The 13,572-nt window shown below is 68.8% G+C and overlaps 3 pseudogenes; all 3 read left to right on the forward strand.

Annotated features, from left to right (window-relative positions):
* The first annotated feature begins 7 nt into the window (after positions 1-7).
* On the forward strand, positions 8-127 carry LOC148756905 (5S ribosomal RNA; annotated as a pseudogene).
* Positions 128-3,982: 3,855 nt separating this feature from the next.
* On the forward strand, positions 3,983-4,102 carry LOC148756906 (5S ribosomal RNA; annotated as a pseudogene).
* Positions 4,103-10,121: 6,019 nt separating this feature from the next.
* On the forward strand, positions 10,122-10,241 carry LOC148756907 (5S ribosomal RNA; annotated as a pseudogene).
* Positions 10,242-13,572: the final 3,331 nt, after the last annotated feature.

Here is a 13,572-nt window from a genome sequence, read left to right on the forward strand (position 1 = left end):
TCCCAGCGTCTACGGCCATACCACCCTGAACGCGCCCGATCTCCTCTGATCTCGGGAGCTAAGCAGGGAGGGGCCTGGTTAGTACTTGGATGGGAGACCGCCTGGGAATAGCTGCAGGCTTTTGCTCGCCTCTCCTTTTGCGCCGCCGCCCCGGCGTGGCTCCCTCCGAACCCCTGCCGCCCCTTGCCCCTCTGCAGCCGCCCAGGCAGCCGAAGGTCCCCCTGGCCAGAGGAGGGTCAGCCGCCCAGCAATACAAGCTCGCATCCCCGGCCGCACACCAGGCCTGTCGGCCAGGGCTCCCCCCCACTCCCTCTTCTTAGTGCTCTTCGCCGAGGCAGGCCGTCAGCCTGCAGCAGTCAGCCGCGTCTCGGTAGCCGCCGCCGCCACCGCCATCGCAGGGCTCCCTCTCGCTCCCCGACCCTGCCGCCGCCGCAACCCCCAACGCCCAAGCCCAGGGCTGCCTGCCGGCGCAGGCCTCCACCAGGCTCTCTCCATCCCAGGACGTGCCGGTGCTTTGCACCTCGGCCCGAGCCCAGGGGACGCCCATCCCTGCGCCTGCCCCCGGGACCCGACACACAGGATCGGCGTGTCCTCGGGCAAACGGGACGCCCACCCGCCCCGCCCCACCGGAGTCTTCTGTCTCCGCTGGCAGGCACCTCGCCCCACACCCCCGCGCGCCCCTCCCGTCTCCCACAAGAGCCAGGAGCCCTCCCTTCCCGCCGGCCACGGTGTCCCTGAAACACAGGGCACAAAGAGCCGGGACAAACCAGGGGACGGCGGGAGCAGCACCCCAACGCACCACGCGCCATCGACTCCAGGGGAGACCACCACAAGGGCAGAGCAGGCACGCAGGCGCACAACCCTCACAACCAGGGTGCCTGGGGGCTGCCACTCTCCTCCCGCGGGCGGGTGCCTGGGCGGGGCTCAGAGACCACAGGCCCTCCGGAGACCCTGGCGGCCCGCCCCGGAGGCTTCAATGGTGACTGCCAACGCCAGGGCAATGCCTCCTTAGCGGAGCCCAGCCCCGGGCACGACCACACTCCGGTGGAGGAGCTGCCACTTCAACACAGCCTCAGTGCGTCTGTAACAGTCCGTGTGCCCGCCTGTGCGTCCCTCACACCCTCCCCCACCCCATATCCGTCGGGCTCTGTGACGTGCCTGTTGGGCTCTGGCTCTGGCTCAGGAGCTCTCTCCCCGCGTGCCAGCCCCCTCTTTCTCTGTCTCTGTCCATGTCTCTCTGTATGTCTAGATACATACATGTACATATACGAGCATATTTCCATCTCGCTCCCTCTTACTCCTCCTCCCGTTCTGTCTGTCTGTCCCTGTCCTGCGGGGACTCTAGCCCCTCTGCCCGCACAAGAATGCAGGATTTGGCGAGGCCAAGAGGGAACACCAACAGAGCCACGGATAGGGGGCTCATAGCACCATGTCTCACGGGCGGCTGGCTTGGAGACTCGGCAAGCCGGAGCCGCCCGATCCCCAGCCTGCCGGCCGATTCTCTGCCGACCACAAGACCCACCAACCTACCGACCCACCAAGCCGGCCAACTGCAGTCCGCGCCCCTCTGCAATTTGCAGTCCACAATCCGCGCTTCCTAGCTTGGCCACCGCAGCTCTGCCGGTGGCCAATGGCCAACTGGCAACAGCTGATGGCCAAGCGGTCACAGCTGATATCCATGCAGCCCCCACGCAGCACCCCTCCACGCGAGGCCCAGAGCCTGGAAAGTGCTCTCTGCGAGTCTGTCCCCACAGTCCCCGTCTGTCTCTCTCCGCCTCTCTCTTGCTCCGTCTCTGGCCTTCTCTCATCCTCTCTCTCACCTCCCTGGGTCAGGAGAGGTGACGTGTAGCCAGTGAAGTGAACAGTGATCGGGCGGGACGCCGGTCGCTGACGAGGGGCGAGAACCCAGAAAGAAGGCTGTGTGAGGAAGGGTGGCGGCAGACTGGACGTGCTGCCCCCTGGTGGCGGGTGGCTCTCCCTGGCTTTGGGCCAGTGGGTGGGGCCGGCCAGGGCCAGGGCCTGGGTTGCACATCCCTAGGGTGGAGGGGACTGAGAGGACCCTGCGACCCCCTCGGTGGCCCTGAGAGGTGGGGACAGCACAGCAGCAAGGGGGGGTGTGCGGTTGTGGGGCTGGGGGGAGATGAGAGGGGTTGGGGTAGGGGGGCGGGGTAAAAGCCCTTCGGGGCCTGGGGAGGCCCAGGATGCCAGGGCGCCCAGACATATGTCACAGTCAGGGAAGTGACAGAGGCCCGTTAGAGCCACTGGGGGGCGCGAAGGGGCCTCGCTGCGGGCCAGGAGTAGCCCGTCGCCCACACCAGCGGCGTCCGGAGGAGGCGGGGAGCTGGCGGGAGGCGCTCGGGCAGACGTGCTCGCCACCGGAGCGGCCCAGCAGCATGGCGCGCGCTCAGAAGCAGATCGGGAGAAGGATCTTGGAGTGCCGGGAGCCGGGTCCCAGCGCCTAAGGCCACACCACCCTGCACGCGCCAGATCTCGTCTGATCTCGGGAGCTAAGCAGGGAGGGGCCCGGTTAGTACTTGGATGGGAGACCGCCTGGGAATAGCTGCAGGCTTTTGCTCGCCTCTCCTTTTGCGCCGCCGCCCCGGCGTGGCTCCCTCCGAACCCCTGCCGCCCCTTGCCTCTCTGCAGCCGCCCAGCCAGCCGAAGGTCCCCCTGACCAGCAGAGGGTTAGCCGCCAGGCACTACAAGCTGGCAGCCCCGGCCGCACACCAGGCCCGTCGGCCAGGGCTCCCCCGCACACCCTCTTCTCAGTCCTCTTCAGTCCCGGAGGCTGTCATCTCGATCCCTTCACCGACCTTCGATCGCCGCCACCGCCAACAGCGCTGCCCTCGCCCCCGCCGCCACCGCCAAATCCGCCGCCATCACCGCGCTCCCCACACCCCCCTCCAGCGCTGACCTCACCCCTGCCCCCGCCCTCGCCACCGCCATCGCTGTACTGCTTCAATCTCCCGCCTCTGCTCTCCCCTCCTCCGCCGCCAGCACCGCCCTCTTCCCCGCTACCGCCGCCGCCAACCCTCCCCGCGCCCAGCGCCCGCCGACACAGCCCCCAACGCTGCCGCCGCCTCCATCGCCGACCTCGCAACCCTCCCGCGCCGCCGTCGCCGCCGCCGCCGCCGCCATCGCTGCTCGCGATCAGCCCCCGCTTCTCCCGCCGCCGCCGCCGCCGCGATCACCGCGCTCCCCACCCCCTCCGCCAGCGCTGCCCTCGCCCCCTCCCCCGCCCCCGCCGCCGCCATCGCCGTACTCCCTCAAACTCCCTCCTCTGCTCTCTCCCCCTCGGCCGCCAGCACCGCGCTCCCCATCCCCGCCGCCAGTGCTGCCCTGTTCCCCACCCCCGCCCCTGCCGCCGCCATTGCCGCACTCCCTCAATCTCCCTCCTCCGCTCTCCCCGCCTCCAGCACCGCCATCTCCCCCGCCTCCGCCCCAGCCCCCGCCGCCGCCGCCACCATCGCCATACTCCCTCAATCTCCCGCCTCTGCTCTCCCGGCCTCCTCCGCCGCCGCCGCCGCCGCAGCCCCCCCCTCCGCAGCCGCCCAAGCCGCCGCCGCGGGGTCCTCCCACAACTCCCAAGCCCAGGGTTGCCTGCTGGTGCAGGCCTCCCCCAGCCTTGGGGGTGCGGTTGTTGGTAAACCTGGTGGCGGTAGGGGGGCGGGGTGTATGGCGGTCTGGGTCCGGGGAGTCCCAGGATGCCAGAGTTCCACGACTTCTGGCACCATCAGGGAAGTGGCAGTGTCCCATGGAGCCTCGGGTGGCGCGAAGGGGCCTCGCTGCCGGCCAGGAGTAGCCCGCCGCCCACGCCAGGGGCATTCGGAAGAGGCGGGGAGCCGGACTGGGGGGGGGACGCGGTGCTGGCAGAGCCGGCCAGCAGGTCGATGCTCGCCACCGGAGCCGCGCATCTGCATGGCGCGCGCTCACGAGGCAGGCCGGGAGCAGGCTCTTGGGGCGCGGGGAGCCGAGTCCCATCGTCTATGGCCGTACCACCCTGAACGCGCCCGATCTCCTCTGATCTCGGGAGCTAAGCAGGGAGGGGCCCGGTTAGTGCTTGGATGGGAGACCGCCTGGGAATACCTGTAGGCTTTTGCTCGCCTCTCCTTTTGCGCGGCCGCCCCTGCGTGGCTGCCTCCGAACCCCTGCCGCCCCTTGCCCCTCTGCAGCCGCCCATCCAGCCGAAGGTCCCCCTGGCCAGAGGCCGGTCAGCCACCCGGCGCTACAAGCTGGCAGCCCCGGCCGCACACCAGGCCCGTCGGCCAGGGCTCACCCCCACACCCTCTTCTTAGTCCTCTTCGCCGAGGCAGGCAGTCAGCCAGCAGCAGTTAGCCGAGCCTGTGTCTCCGCCGGCAGGCACCTCTCCCCACACCCCCGCGCGCCCCCTCCCATCGCCCACAAGAGCCAGGAACCCTCCCTTCCCGCGGTGGCCCCAACACACAGGGTACAAAGAGCCGGGACAAAGCAGGGGACTGAGGGAGCAGCACCCCAACACACCGCACGCCCTCGGACTCCAGGAGAGACCACCACAAGGGGAAGTGCAGGCACGCAGGCACACAACACTCTCAACCAGGGTGCCTGTGGGCTGCCACTCTCCTCCCGCGGGGCGGGGGGGTTCCTGGGCGGGGCTCGGAGCCCACTGGCCCTCCCGCCCGGCCCGGGGGCTTCAAGGGTGACTTTCAATGCCCGGGCACTGCCTCCTTAGTGGAGCCCAGCCACGGGCATGACCACACTTCGGTTGAGAAGCTGCCACTTCAAAGCAGCGTCAGTGCGTCTGTCCCAGTCCGTGTGCCCGCTTGTGCGTCCCTCCCCCCTCCCCCACCCCATGTCTCTCTGGCTCTGTGACGTGCCTGTTGGGCTCTGGCTCTGGCTCAGGAGCTCTCTCCCCGCGTGCCAGCCCCATCTTTCTCTGTCTCTGTCCATGTCTCTCTGTATGTCTAGGTACATACAGGTACATATAGGTGTATATTTCGATCTCGCTCCCTCTTTCTCCTCCTCCCGTTCTCTCTGTCGGTCCCTGTCCTGCGGGGACTCTAGTCCCTCTGCCCGCACAAGAAGGCAGGATATGGCGAGGCCAAGAGGGAACACCAACAGAGCCACGGATAGGGGGCTCATAGCACTATGTCTCACGGGCGGCTGGCTCGGAGCCACGGCAAGCCGGAGCCGCCCGATCCCCAACCTGTCGGCCGCTTCTCTGCCAACCCACCGACACACCGCCCGTCGACCCGCCAAGCGGGCCCACTGCAATCCGCGCCCCTCTGCAATTTGCAGTCCACCATCCGCGCTTCCTAACTTGGCCACCGCAGCTCCTCCGGTGGCCAGTGGCCAACTGGCAACAGCTGATGGCCAAGCGGTCACAGCTGATGACCATGCAGCCCCCAAGCAGCACCCCTCCACGCGAGGCCCAGAGCCTGGAGAGTGCTCTCTGCGAGTCTGTCCCCACAGTCCCCGTCTGTCTCTCTCCGCCTCTCTGTTGCTCCGTCTCTGGCCTTCTCTCATCCTCTCTCTCACCTCCCTGGGTCAGGAGAGGTGACGTGTAGCCAGTGAAGGGACCGGACATCGGGCGGGGCTCCGGTCGCTGACGAGGGTTCCAGGGCCCAGACTGAAGGCTTGTGACGAAGGGTGGCTGCAGACTGGAGATGCTGCACCCTGGTGGCGCGGGTGGCTCTCCCTGGCTTTGGGCCTGTGGATGGGTCCGGTCAGGGCCAGGGCCTGGGTTGCACGTCCCTAGGGCCGGAGGGGACTGAGAGGACCCTGCGACCCCCTCGGTGGCCCTGAGAGGTGGGGACAGCACAGCAGCAAGGGGGGTGTGCGGTTGTGGGGCTGGGGGAAGAAGAGAGGGGTTGGGGTAGGGGGGTGGGGTAAAAGCCCTTCGGGGCCTGGGGAGGCCCAGGATGCCAGGGCGCCCAGACATATGTCACAGTCATGGAAGTGACAGAGGCCCGTTAGAGCCACTGGGGGGCGCGAAGGGGCCTCGCTGCGGGCCAGGAGTAGCCCGTCGCCCACACCAGCGGCGTCCGGAGGAGGCGGGGAGCGGGCGGGAGGCGCTCAGGCAGACGTGCTCGCCACCCTAGCGGCCCAGCAGCACGGCGCGCGGTCAGAGGCAGGCCGGGAGCAAGCTCTTGGGGCGCGGGGAGCCGGGTCCCAGCGTCTACGGCCATACCACCCTGAACGCGCCCCATCTCCTCTGATCTCGGGAGCTAAGCAGGGAGGGGCCTGGTTAGTACTTGGATGGGAGACCGCCTGGGAATAGCTGCAGGCTTTTGCTCGCCTCTCCTTTTGCGCCGCCGCCCCGGCGTGGCTCCCTCCGAACCCCTGCCGCCCCTTGCCCCTCTGCAGCCGCCCAGGCAGCCGAAGGTCCCCCTGGCCAGAGGAGGGTCAGCCGCCCAGCAATACAAGCTCGCATCCCCGGCCGCACACCAGGCCTGTCGGCCAGGGCTCCCCCCCACTCCCTCTTCTTAGTGCTCTTCGCCGAGGCAGGCCGTCAGCCTGCAGCAGTCAGCCGCGTCTCGGTAGCCGCCGCCGCCACCGCCATCGCAGGGCTCCCTCTCGCTCCCCGACCCTGCCGCCGCCGCAACCCCCAACGCCCAAGCCCAGGGCTGCCTGCCGGCGCAGGCCTCCACCAGGCTCTCTCCATCCCAGGACGTGCCGGTGCTTTGCACCTCGGCCCGAGCCCAGGGGACGCCCATCCCTGCGCCTGCCCCCGGGACCCGACACACAGGATCGGCGTGTCCTCGGGCAAACGGGACGCCCACCCGCCCCGCCCCACCGGAGTCTTCTGTCTCCGCTGGCAGGCACCTCGCCCCACACCCCCGCGCGCCCCTCCCGTCTCCCACAAGAGCCAGGAGCCCTCCCTTCCCGCCGGCCACGGTGTCCCTGAAACACAGGGCACAAAGAGCCGGGACAAACCAGGGGACGGCGGGAGCAGCACCCCAACGCACCACGCGCCATCGACTCCAGGGGAGACCACCACAAGGGCAGAGCAGGCACGCAGGCGCACAACCCTCACAACCAGGGTGCCTGGGGGCTGCCACTCTCCTCCCGCGGGCGGGTGCCTGGGCGGGGCTCAGAGACCACAGGCCCTCCGGAGACCCTGGCGGCCCGCCCCGGAGGCTTCAATGGTGACTGCCAACGCCAGGGCAATGCCTCCTTAGCGGAGCCCAGCCCCGGGCACGACCACACTCCGGTGGAGGAGCTGCCACTTCAACACAGCCTCAGTGCGTCTGTAACAGTCCGTGTGCCCGCCTGTGCGTCCCTCACACCCTCCCCCACCCCATATCCGTCGGGCTCTGTGACGTGCCTGTCGGGCTCTGGCTCTGGCTCAGGAGCTCTCTCCCCGCGTGCCAGCCCCCTCTTTCTCTGTCTCTGTCCATGTCTCTCTGTATGTCTAGATACATACATGTACATATACGAGCATATTTCCATCTCGCTCCCTCTTACTCCTCCTCCCGTTCTGTCTGTCTGTCCCTGTCCTGCGGGGACTCTAGCCCCTCTGCCCGCACAAGAATGCAGGATTTGGCGAGGCCAAGAGGGAACACCAACAGAGCCACGGATAGGGGGCTCATAGCACCATGTCTCACGGGCGGCTGGCTTGGAGACTCGGCAAGCCGGAGCCGCCCGATCCCCAGCCTGCCGGCCGATTCTCTGCCGACCACAAGACCCACCAACCTACCGACCCACCAAGCCGGCCAACTGCAGTCCGCGCCCCTCTGCAATTTGCAGTCCACAATCCGCGCTTCCTAGCTTGGCCACCGCAGCTCTGCCGGTGGCCAATGGCCAACTGGCAACAGCTGATGGCCAAGCGGTCACAGCTGATATCCATGCAGCCCCCACGCAGCACCCCTCCACGCGAGGCCCAGAGCCTGGAAAGTGCTCTCTGCGAGTCTGTCCCCACAGTCCCCGTCTGTCTCTCTCTGCCTCTCTCTTGCTCCGTCTCTGGCCTTCTCTCATCCTCTCTCTCACCTCCCTGGGTCAGGAGAGGTGACGTGTAGCCAGTGAAGTGAACAGTGATCGGGCGGGACGCCGGTCGCTGACGAGGGGCGAGAACCCAGAAAGAAGGCTGTGTGAGGAAGGGTGGCGGCAGACTGGACGTGCTGCCCCCTGGTGGCGGGTGGCTCTCCCTGGCTTTGGGCCAGTGGGTGGGGCCGGCCAGGGCCAGGGCCTGGGTTGCACATCCCTAGGGTGGAGGGGACTGAGAGGACCCTGCGACCCCCTCGGTGGCCCTGAGAGGTGGGGACAGCACAGCAGCAAGGGGGGGTGTGCGGTTGTGGGGCTGGGGGGAGATGAGAGGGGTTGGGGTAGGGGGGCGGGGTAAAAGCCCTTCGGGGCCTGGGGAGGCCCAGGATGCCAGGGCGCCCAGACATATGTCACAGTCAGGGAAGTGACAGAGGCCCGTTAGAGCCACTGGGGGGCGCGAAGGGGCCTCGCTGCGGGCCAGGAGTAGCCCGTCGCCCACACCAGCGGCGTCCGGAGGAGGCGGGGAGCTGGCGGGAGGCGCTCGGGCAGACGTGCTCGCCACCGGAGCGGCCCAGCAGCATGGTGCGCGCTCAGAAGCAGGTCGGGAGAAGGCTCTTGGAGTGCCGGGAGCCGGGTCCCAGCGCCTAAGGCCACACCACCCTGCACGCGCCAGATCTCGTCTGATCTCGGGAGCTAAGCAGGGAGGGGCCCGGTTAGTACTTGGATGGGAGACCGCCTGGGAATAGCTGCAGGCTTTTGCTCGCCTCTCCTTTTGCGCCGCGGCCCCGGCGTGGCTCCCTCCGAACCCCTGCCGCCCCTTGCCTCTCTGCAGCCGCCCAGCCAGCCGAAGGTCCCCCTGACCAGCAGAGGGTTAGCCGCCAGGCACTACAAGCTGGCAGCCCCGGCCGCACACCAGGCCCGTCGGCCAGGGCTCCCCCGCACACCCTCTTCTCAGTCCTCTTCAGTCCCGGAGGCTGTCATCTCGATCCCTTCGCCGACCTTCGATCGCCGCCACCGCCAACAGCGCTGCCCTCGCCCCCGCCGCCACCGCCAAATCCGCCGCCATCACCGCGCTCCCCACACCCCCCTCCAGCGCTGACCTCACCCCTGCCCCCGCCCTCGCCACCGCCATCGCTGTACTGCTTCAATCTCCCGCCTCTGCTCTCCCCTCCTCCGCCGCCAGCACCGCCCTCTTCCCCGCTACCGAAGCCGCCAACCCTCCCCGCGCCCAGCGCCCGCCGACACAGCCCCCAACGCTGCCGCTGCCTCCATCGCCGACCTCACAACCTTCCTGCGCCGCCGCCGCCGCCGCCGCCGCCATCGCTGCTCGCGATCAGCCCCCGCTTCTCCCGCCGCCGCCGCCGCAATCACCGCGCTCCCCACCCCCTCCGCCAGCGCTGCCCTCGCCCCCTCCCCCGCCCCCGCCGCCGCCATCGCCGTACTCCCTCAAACTCCCTCCTCTGCTCTCTCCCCCTTGGCCGCCAGCACCGCGCTCCCCATCCCCGCCGCCAGTGCTGCCCTGTTCCCCACCCCCGCCCCCGCCACCGCCATTGCCGCACTCCCTCAATCTCCCTCCTCTGCTCTCCCCGCCTCCAGCACCGCCATCTCCCCCGCCTCCGCCCCAGCCCCCGCCGCCGCCGCCACCATCGCCATACTCCCTCAATCTCCCGCCTCTGCTCTCCCGGCCTCCTCCGCCGCCGCCGCCGCCGCAGCCCCCCCCTCCGCAGCCGCCCAAGCCGCCGCCGCGGGGTCCTCCCACAACTCCCAAGCCCAGGGTTGCCTGCTGGTGCAGGCCTCCCCCAGCCTTGGGGGTGCGGTTGTTGGTAAACCTGGTGGCGGTAGGGGGGCGGGGTGTATGGCGGTCTGGGTCCGGGGAGTCCCAGGATGCCAGAGTTCCACGACTTCTGGCACCATCAGGGAAGTGGCAGTGTCCCATGGAGCCTCGGGTGGCGCGAAGGGGCCTCGCTGCCGGCCAGGAGTAGCCCGCCGCCCACGCCAGGGGCATTCGGAAGAGGCGGGGAGCCGGACTGGGGGGGGGACGCGGTGCTGGCAGAGCCGGCCAGCAGGTCGATGCTCGCCACCGGAGCCGCGCATCTGCATGGCGCGCGCTCACGAGGCAGGCCGGGAGCAGGCTCTTGGGGCGCGGGGAGCCGAGTCCCATCGTCTATGGCCGTACCACCCTGAACGCGCCCGATCTCCTCTGATCTCGGGAGCTAAGCAGGGAGGGGCCCGGTTAGTGCTTGGATGGGAGACCGCCTGGGAATACCTGTAGGCTTTTGCTCGCCTCTCCTTTTGCGCCGCCGCCCCTGCGTGGCTCCCTCCGAACCCCTGCCGCCCCTTGCCCCTCTGCAGCCGCCCATCCAGCCGAAGGTCCCCCTGGCCAGAGGCCGGTCAGCCACCCGGCGCTACAAGCTGGCAGCCCCGGCCGCACACCAGGCCCGTCGGCCAGGGCTCACCCCCACACCCTCTTCTTAGTCCTCTTCGCTGAGGCAGGCAGTCAGCCAGCAGCAGTTAGCCGAGCCTGTGTCTCCGCCGGCAGGCACCTCTCCCCACACCCCCGCGCGCCCCCTCCCATCGCCCACAAGAGCCAGGAACCCTCCCTTCCCGCGGTGGCCCCAACACACAGGGTACAAAGAGCCGGGACAAAGCAGGGGACTGAGGGAGCAGCACCCCAACACACCGCACGCCCTCGGACTCCAGGAGAGACCACCACAAGGGGAAGTGCAGGCACGCAGGCACACAACACTCTCAACCAGGGTGCCTGTGGGCTGCCACTCTCCTCCCGCGGGGCGGGGGGGTTCCTGGGCGGGGCTCGGAGCCCACTGGCCCTCCCGCCCGGCCCGGGGGCTTCAAGGGTGACTTTCAATGCCCGGGCACTGCCTCCTTAGTGAAGCCCAGCCACGGGCATGACCACACTTCGGTTGAGAAGCTGCCACTTCAAAGCAGCGTCAGTGCGTCTGTCCCAGTCCGTGTGCCCGCTTGTGCGTCCCTCCCCCCTCCCCCACCCCATGTCTCTCTGGCTCTGTGACGTGCCTGTTGGGCTCTGGCTCTGGCTCAGGAGCTCTCTCCCCGCGTGCCAGCCCCCTCTTTCTCTGTCTCTGTCCATGTCTCTCTGTATGTCTAGGTACATACAGGTACATATAGGTGTATATTTCGATCTCGCTCCCTCTTTCTCCTCCTCCCGTTCTCTCTGTCGGTCCCTGTCCTGCGGGGACTCTAGTCCCTCTGCCCGCACAAGAAGGCAGGATATGGCGAGGCCAAGAGGGAACACCAACAGAGCCACGGATAGGGGGCTCATAGCACTATGTCTCACGGGCGGCTGGCTCGGAGCCACGGCAAGCCGGAGCCGCCCGATCCCCAACCTGTCGGCCGCTTCTCTGCCAACCCACCGACACACCGCCCGTCGACCCGCCAAGCGGGCCCACTGCAATCCGCGCCCCTCTGCAATTTGCAGTCCACCATCCGCGCTTCCTAACTTGGCCACCGCAGCTCCTCCGGTGGCCAGTGGCCAACTGGCAACAGCTGATGGCCAAGCGGTCACAGCTGATGACCATGCAGCCCCCAAGCAGCACCCCTCCACGCGAGGCCCAGAGCCTGGAGAGTGCTCTCTGCGAGTCTGTCCCCACAGTCCCCGTCTGTCTCTCTCCGCCTCTCTCTTGCTCCGTCTCTGGCCTTCTCTCATCCTCTCTCTCACCTCCCTGGGTCAGGAGAGGTGACGTGTAGCCAGTGAAGGGACCGGACATCGGGCGGGGCTCCGGTCGCTGACGAGGGTTCCAGGGCCCAGACTGAAGGCTTGTGACGAAGGGTGGCTGCAGACTGGAGATGCTGCACCCTGGTGGCGCGGGTGGCTCTCCCTGGCTTTGGGCCTGTGGATGGGTCCGGTCAGGGCCAGGGCCTGGGTTGCACGTCCCTAGGGCCGGAGGGGACTGAGAGGACCCTGCGACCCCCTCGGTGGCCCTGAGAGGTGGGGACAGCACAGCAGCAAGGGGGGTGTGCGGTTGTGGGGCTGGGGGAAGAAGAGAGGGGTTGGGGTAGGGGGGTGGGGTAAAAGCCCTTCGGGGCCTGGGGAGGCCCAGGATGCCAGGGCGCCCAGACATATGTCACAGTCATGGAAGTGACAGAGGCCCGTTAGAGCCACTGGGGGGCGCGAAGGGGCCTCGCTGCGGGCCAGGAGTAGCCCGTCGCCCACACCAGCGGCGTCCGGAGGAGGCGGGGAGCGGGCGGGAGGCGCTCAGGCAGACGTGCTCGCCACCCTAGCGGCCCAGCAGCACGGCGCGCGGTCAGAGGCAGGCCGGGAGCAGGCTCTTGGGGCGCGGGGAGCCGGGTCCCAGCGTCTACGGCCATACCACCCTGAACGCGCCCCATCTCCTCTGATCTCGGGAGCTAAGCAGGGAGGGGCCTGGTTAGTACTTGGATGGGAGACCGCCTGGGAATAGCTGCAGGCTTTTGCTCGCCTCTCCTTTTGCGCCGCCGCCCCGGCGTGGCTCCCTCCGAACCCCTGCCGCCCCTTGCCCCTCTGCAGCCGCCCAGGCAGCCGAAGGTCCCCCTGGCCAGAGGAGGGTCAGCCGCCCAGCAATACAAGCTCGCATCCCCGGCCGCACACCAGGCCTGTCGGCCAGGGCTCCCCCCCACTCCCTCTTCTTAGTGCTCTTCGCCGAGGCAGGCCGTCAGCCTGCAGCAGTCAGCCGCGTCTCGGTAGCCGCCGCCGCCACCGCCATCGCAGGGCTCCCTCTCGCTCCCCGACCCTGCCGCCGCCGCAACCCCCAACGCCCAAGCCCAGGGCTGCCTGCCGGCGCAGGCCTCCACCAGGCTCTCTCCATCCCAGGACGTGCCGGTGCTTTGCACCTCGGCCCGAGCCCAGGGGACGCCCATCCCTGCGCCTGCCCCCGGGACCCGACACACAGGATCGGCGTGTCCTCGGGCAAACGGGACGCCCACCCGCCCCGCCCCACCGGAGTCTTCTGTCTCCGCTGGCAGGCACCTCGCCCCACACCCCCGCGCGCCCCTCCCGTCTCCCACAAGAGCCAGGAGCCCTCCCTTCCCGCCGGCCACGGTGTCCCTGAAACACAGGGCACAAAGAGCCGGGACAAACCAGGGGACGGCGGGAGCAGCACCCCAACGCACCACGCGCCATCGACTCCAGGGGAGACCACCACAAGGGCAGAGCAGGCACGCAGGCGCACAACCCTCACAACCAGGGTGCCTGGGGGCTGCCACCCTCCTCCCGCGGGCGGGTGCCTGGGCGGGGCTCAGAGACCACAGGCCCTCCGGAGACCCTGGCGGCCCGCCCCGGAGGCTTCAATGGTGACTGCCAACGCCAGGGCAATGCCTCCTTAGCGGAGCCCAGCCCCGGGCACGACCACACTCCGGTGGAGGAGCTGCCACTTCAACACAGCCTCAGTGCGTCTGTAACAGTCCGTGTGCCCGCCTGTGCGTCCCTCACACCCTCCCCCACCCCATATCCGTCGGGCTCTGTGACGTGCCTGTTGGGCTCTGGCTCTGGCTCAGGAGCTCTCTCCCCGCGTGCCAGCCCCCTCTTTCTCTGTCTCTGTCCATGTCTCTCTGTATGTCTAGATACATACATGTACATATACGAGCATATTTCCATCTCGC

This window comes from Rhinolophus sinicus, chromosome 10 (assembly GCF_057876585.1).
Source record: "Rhinolophus sinicus isolate RSI-liver-muscle chromosome 10, RSI-T2T, whole genome shotgun sequence".
Lineage (NCBI taxonomy): Eukaryota > Metazoa > Chordata > Mammalia > Chiroptera > Rhinolophidae > Rhinolophus > Rhinolophus sinicus.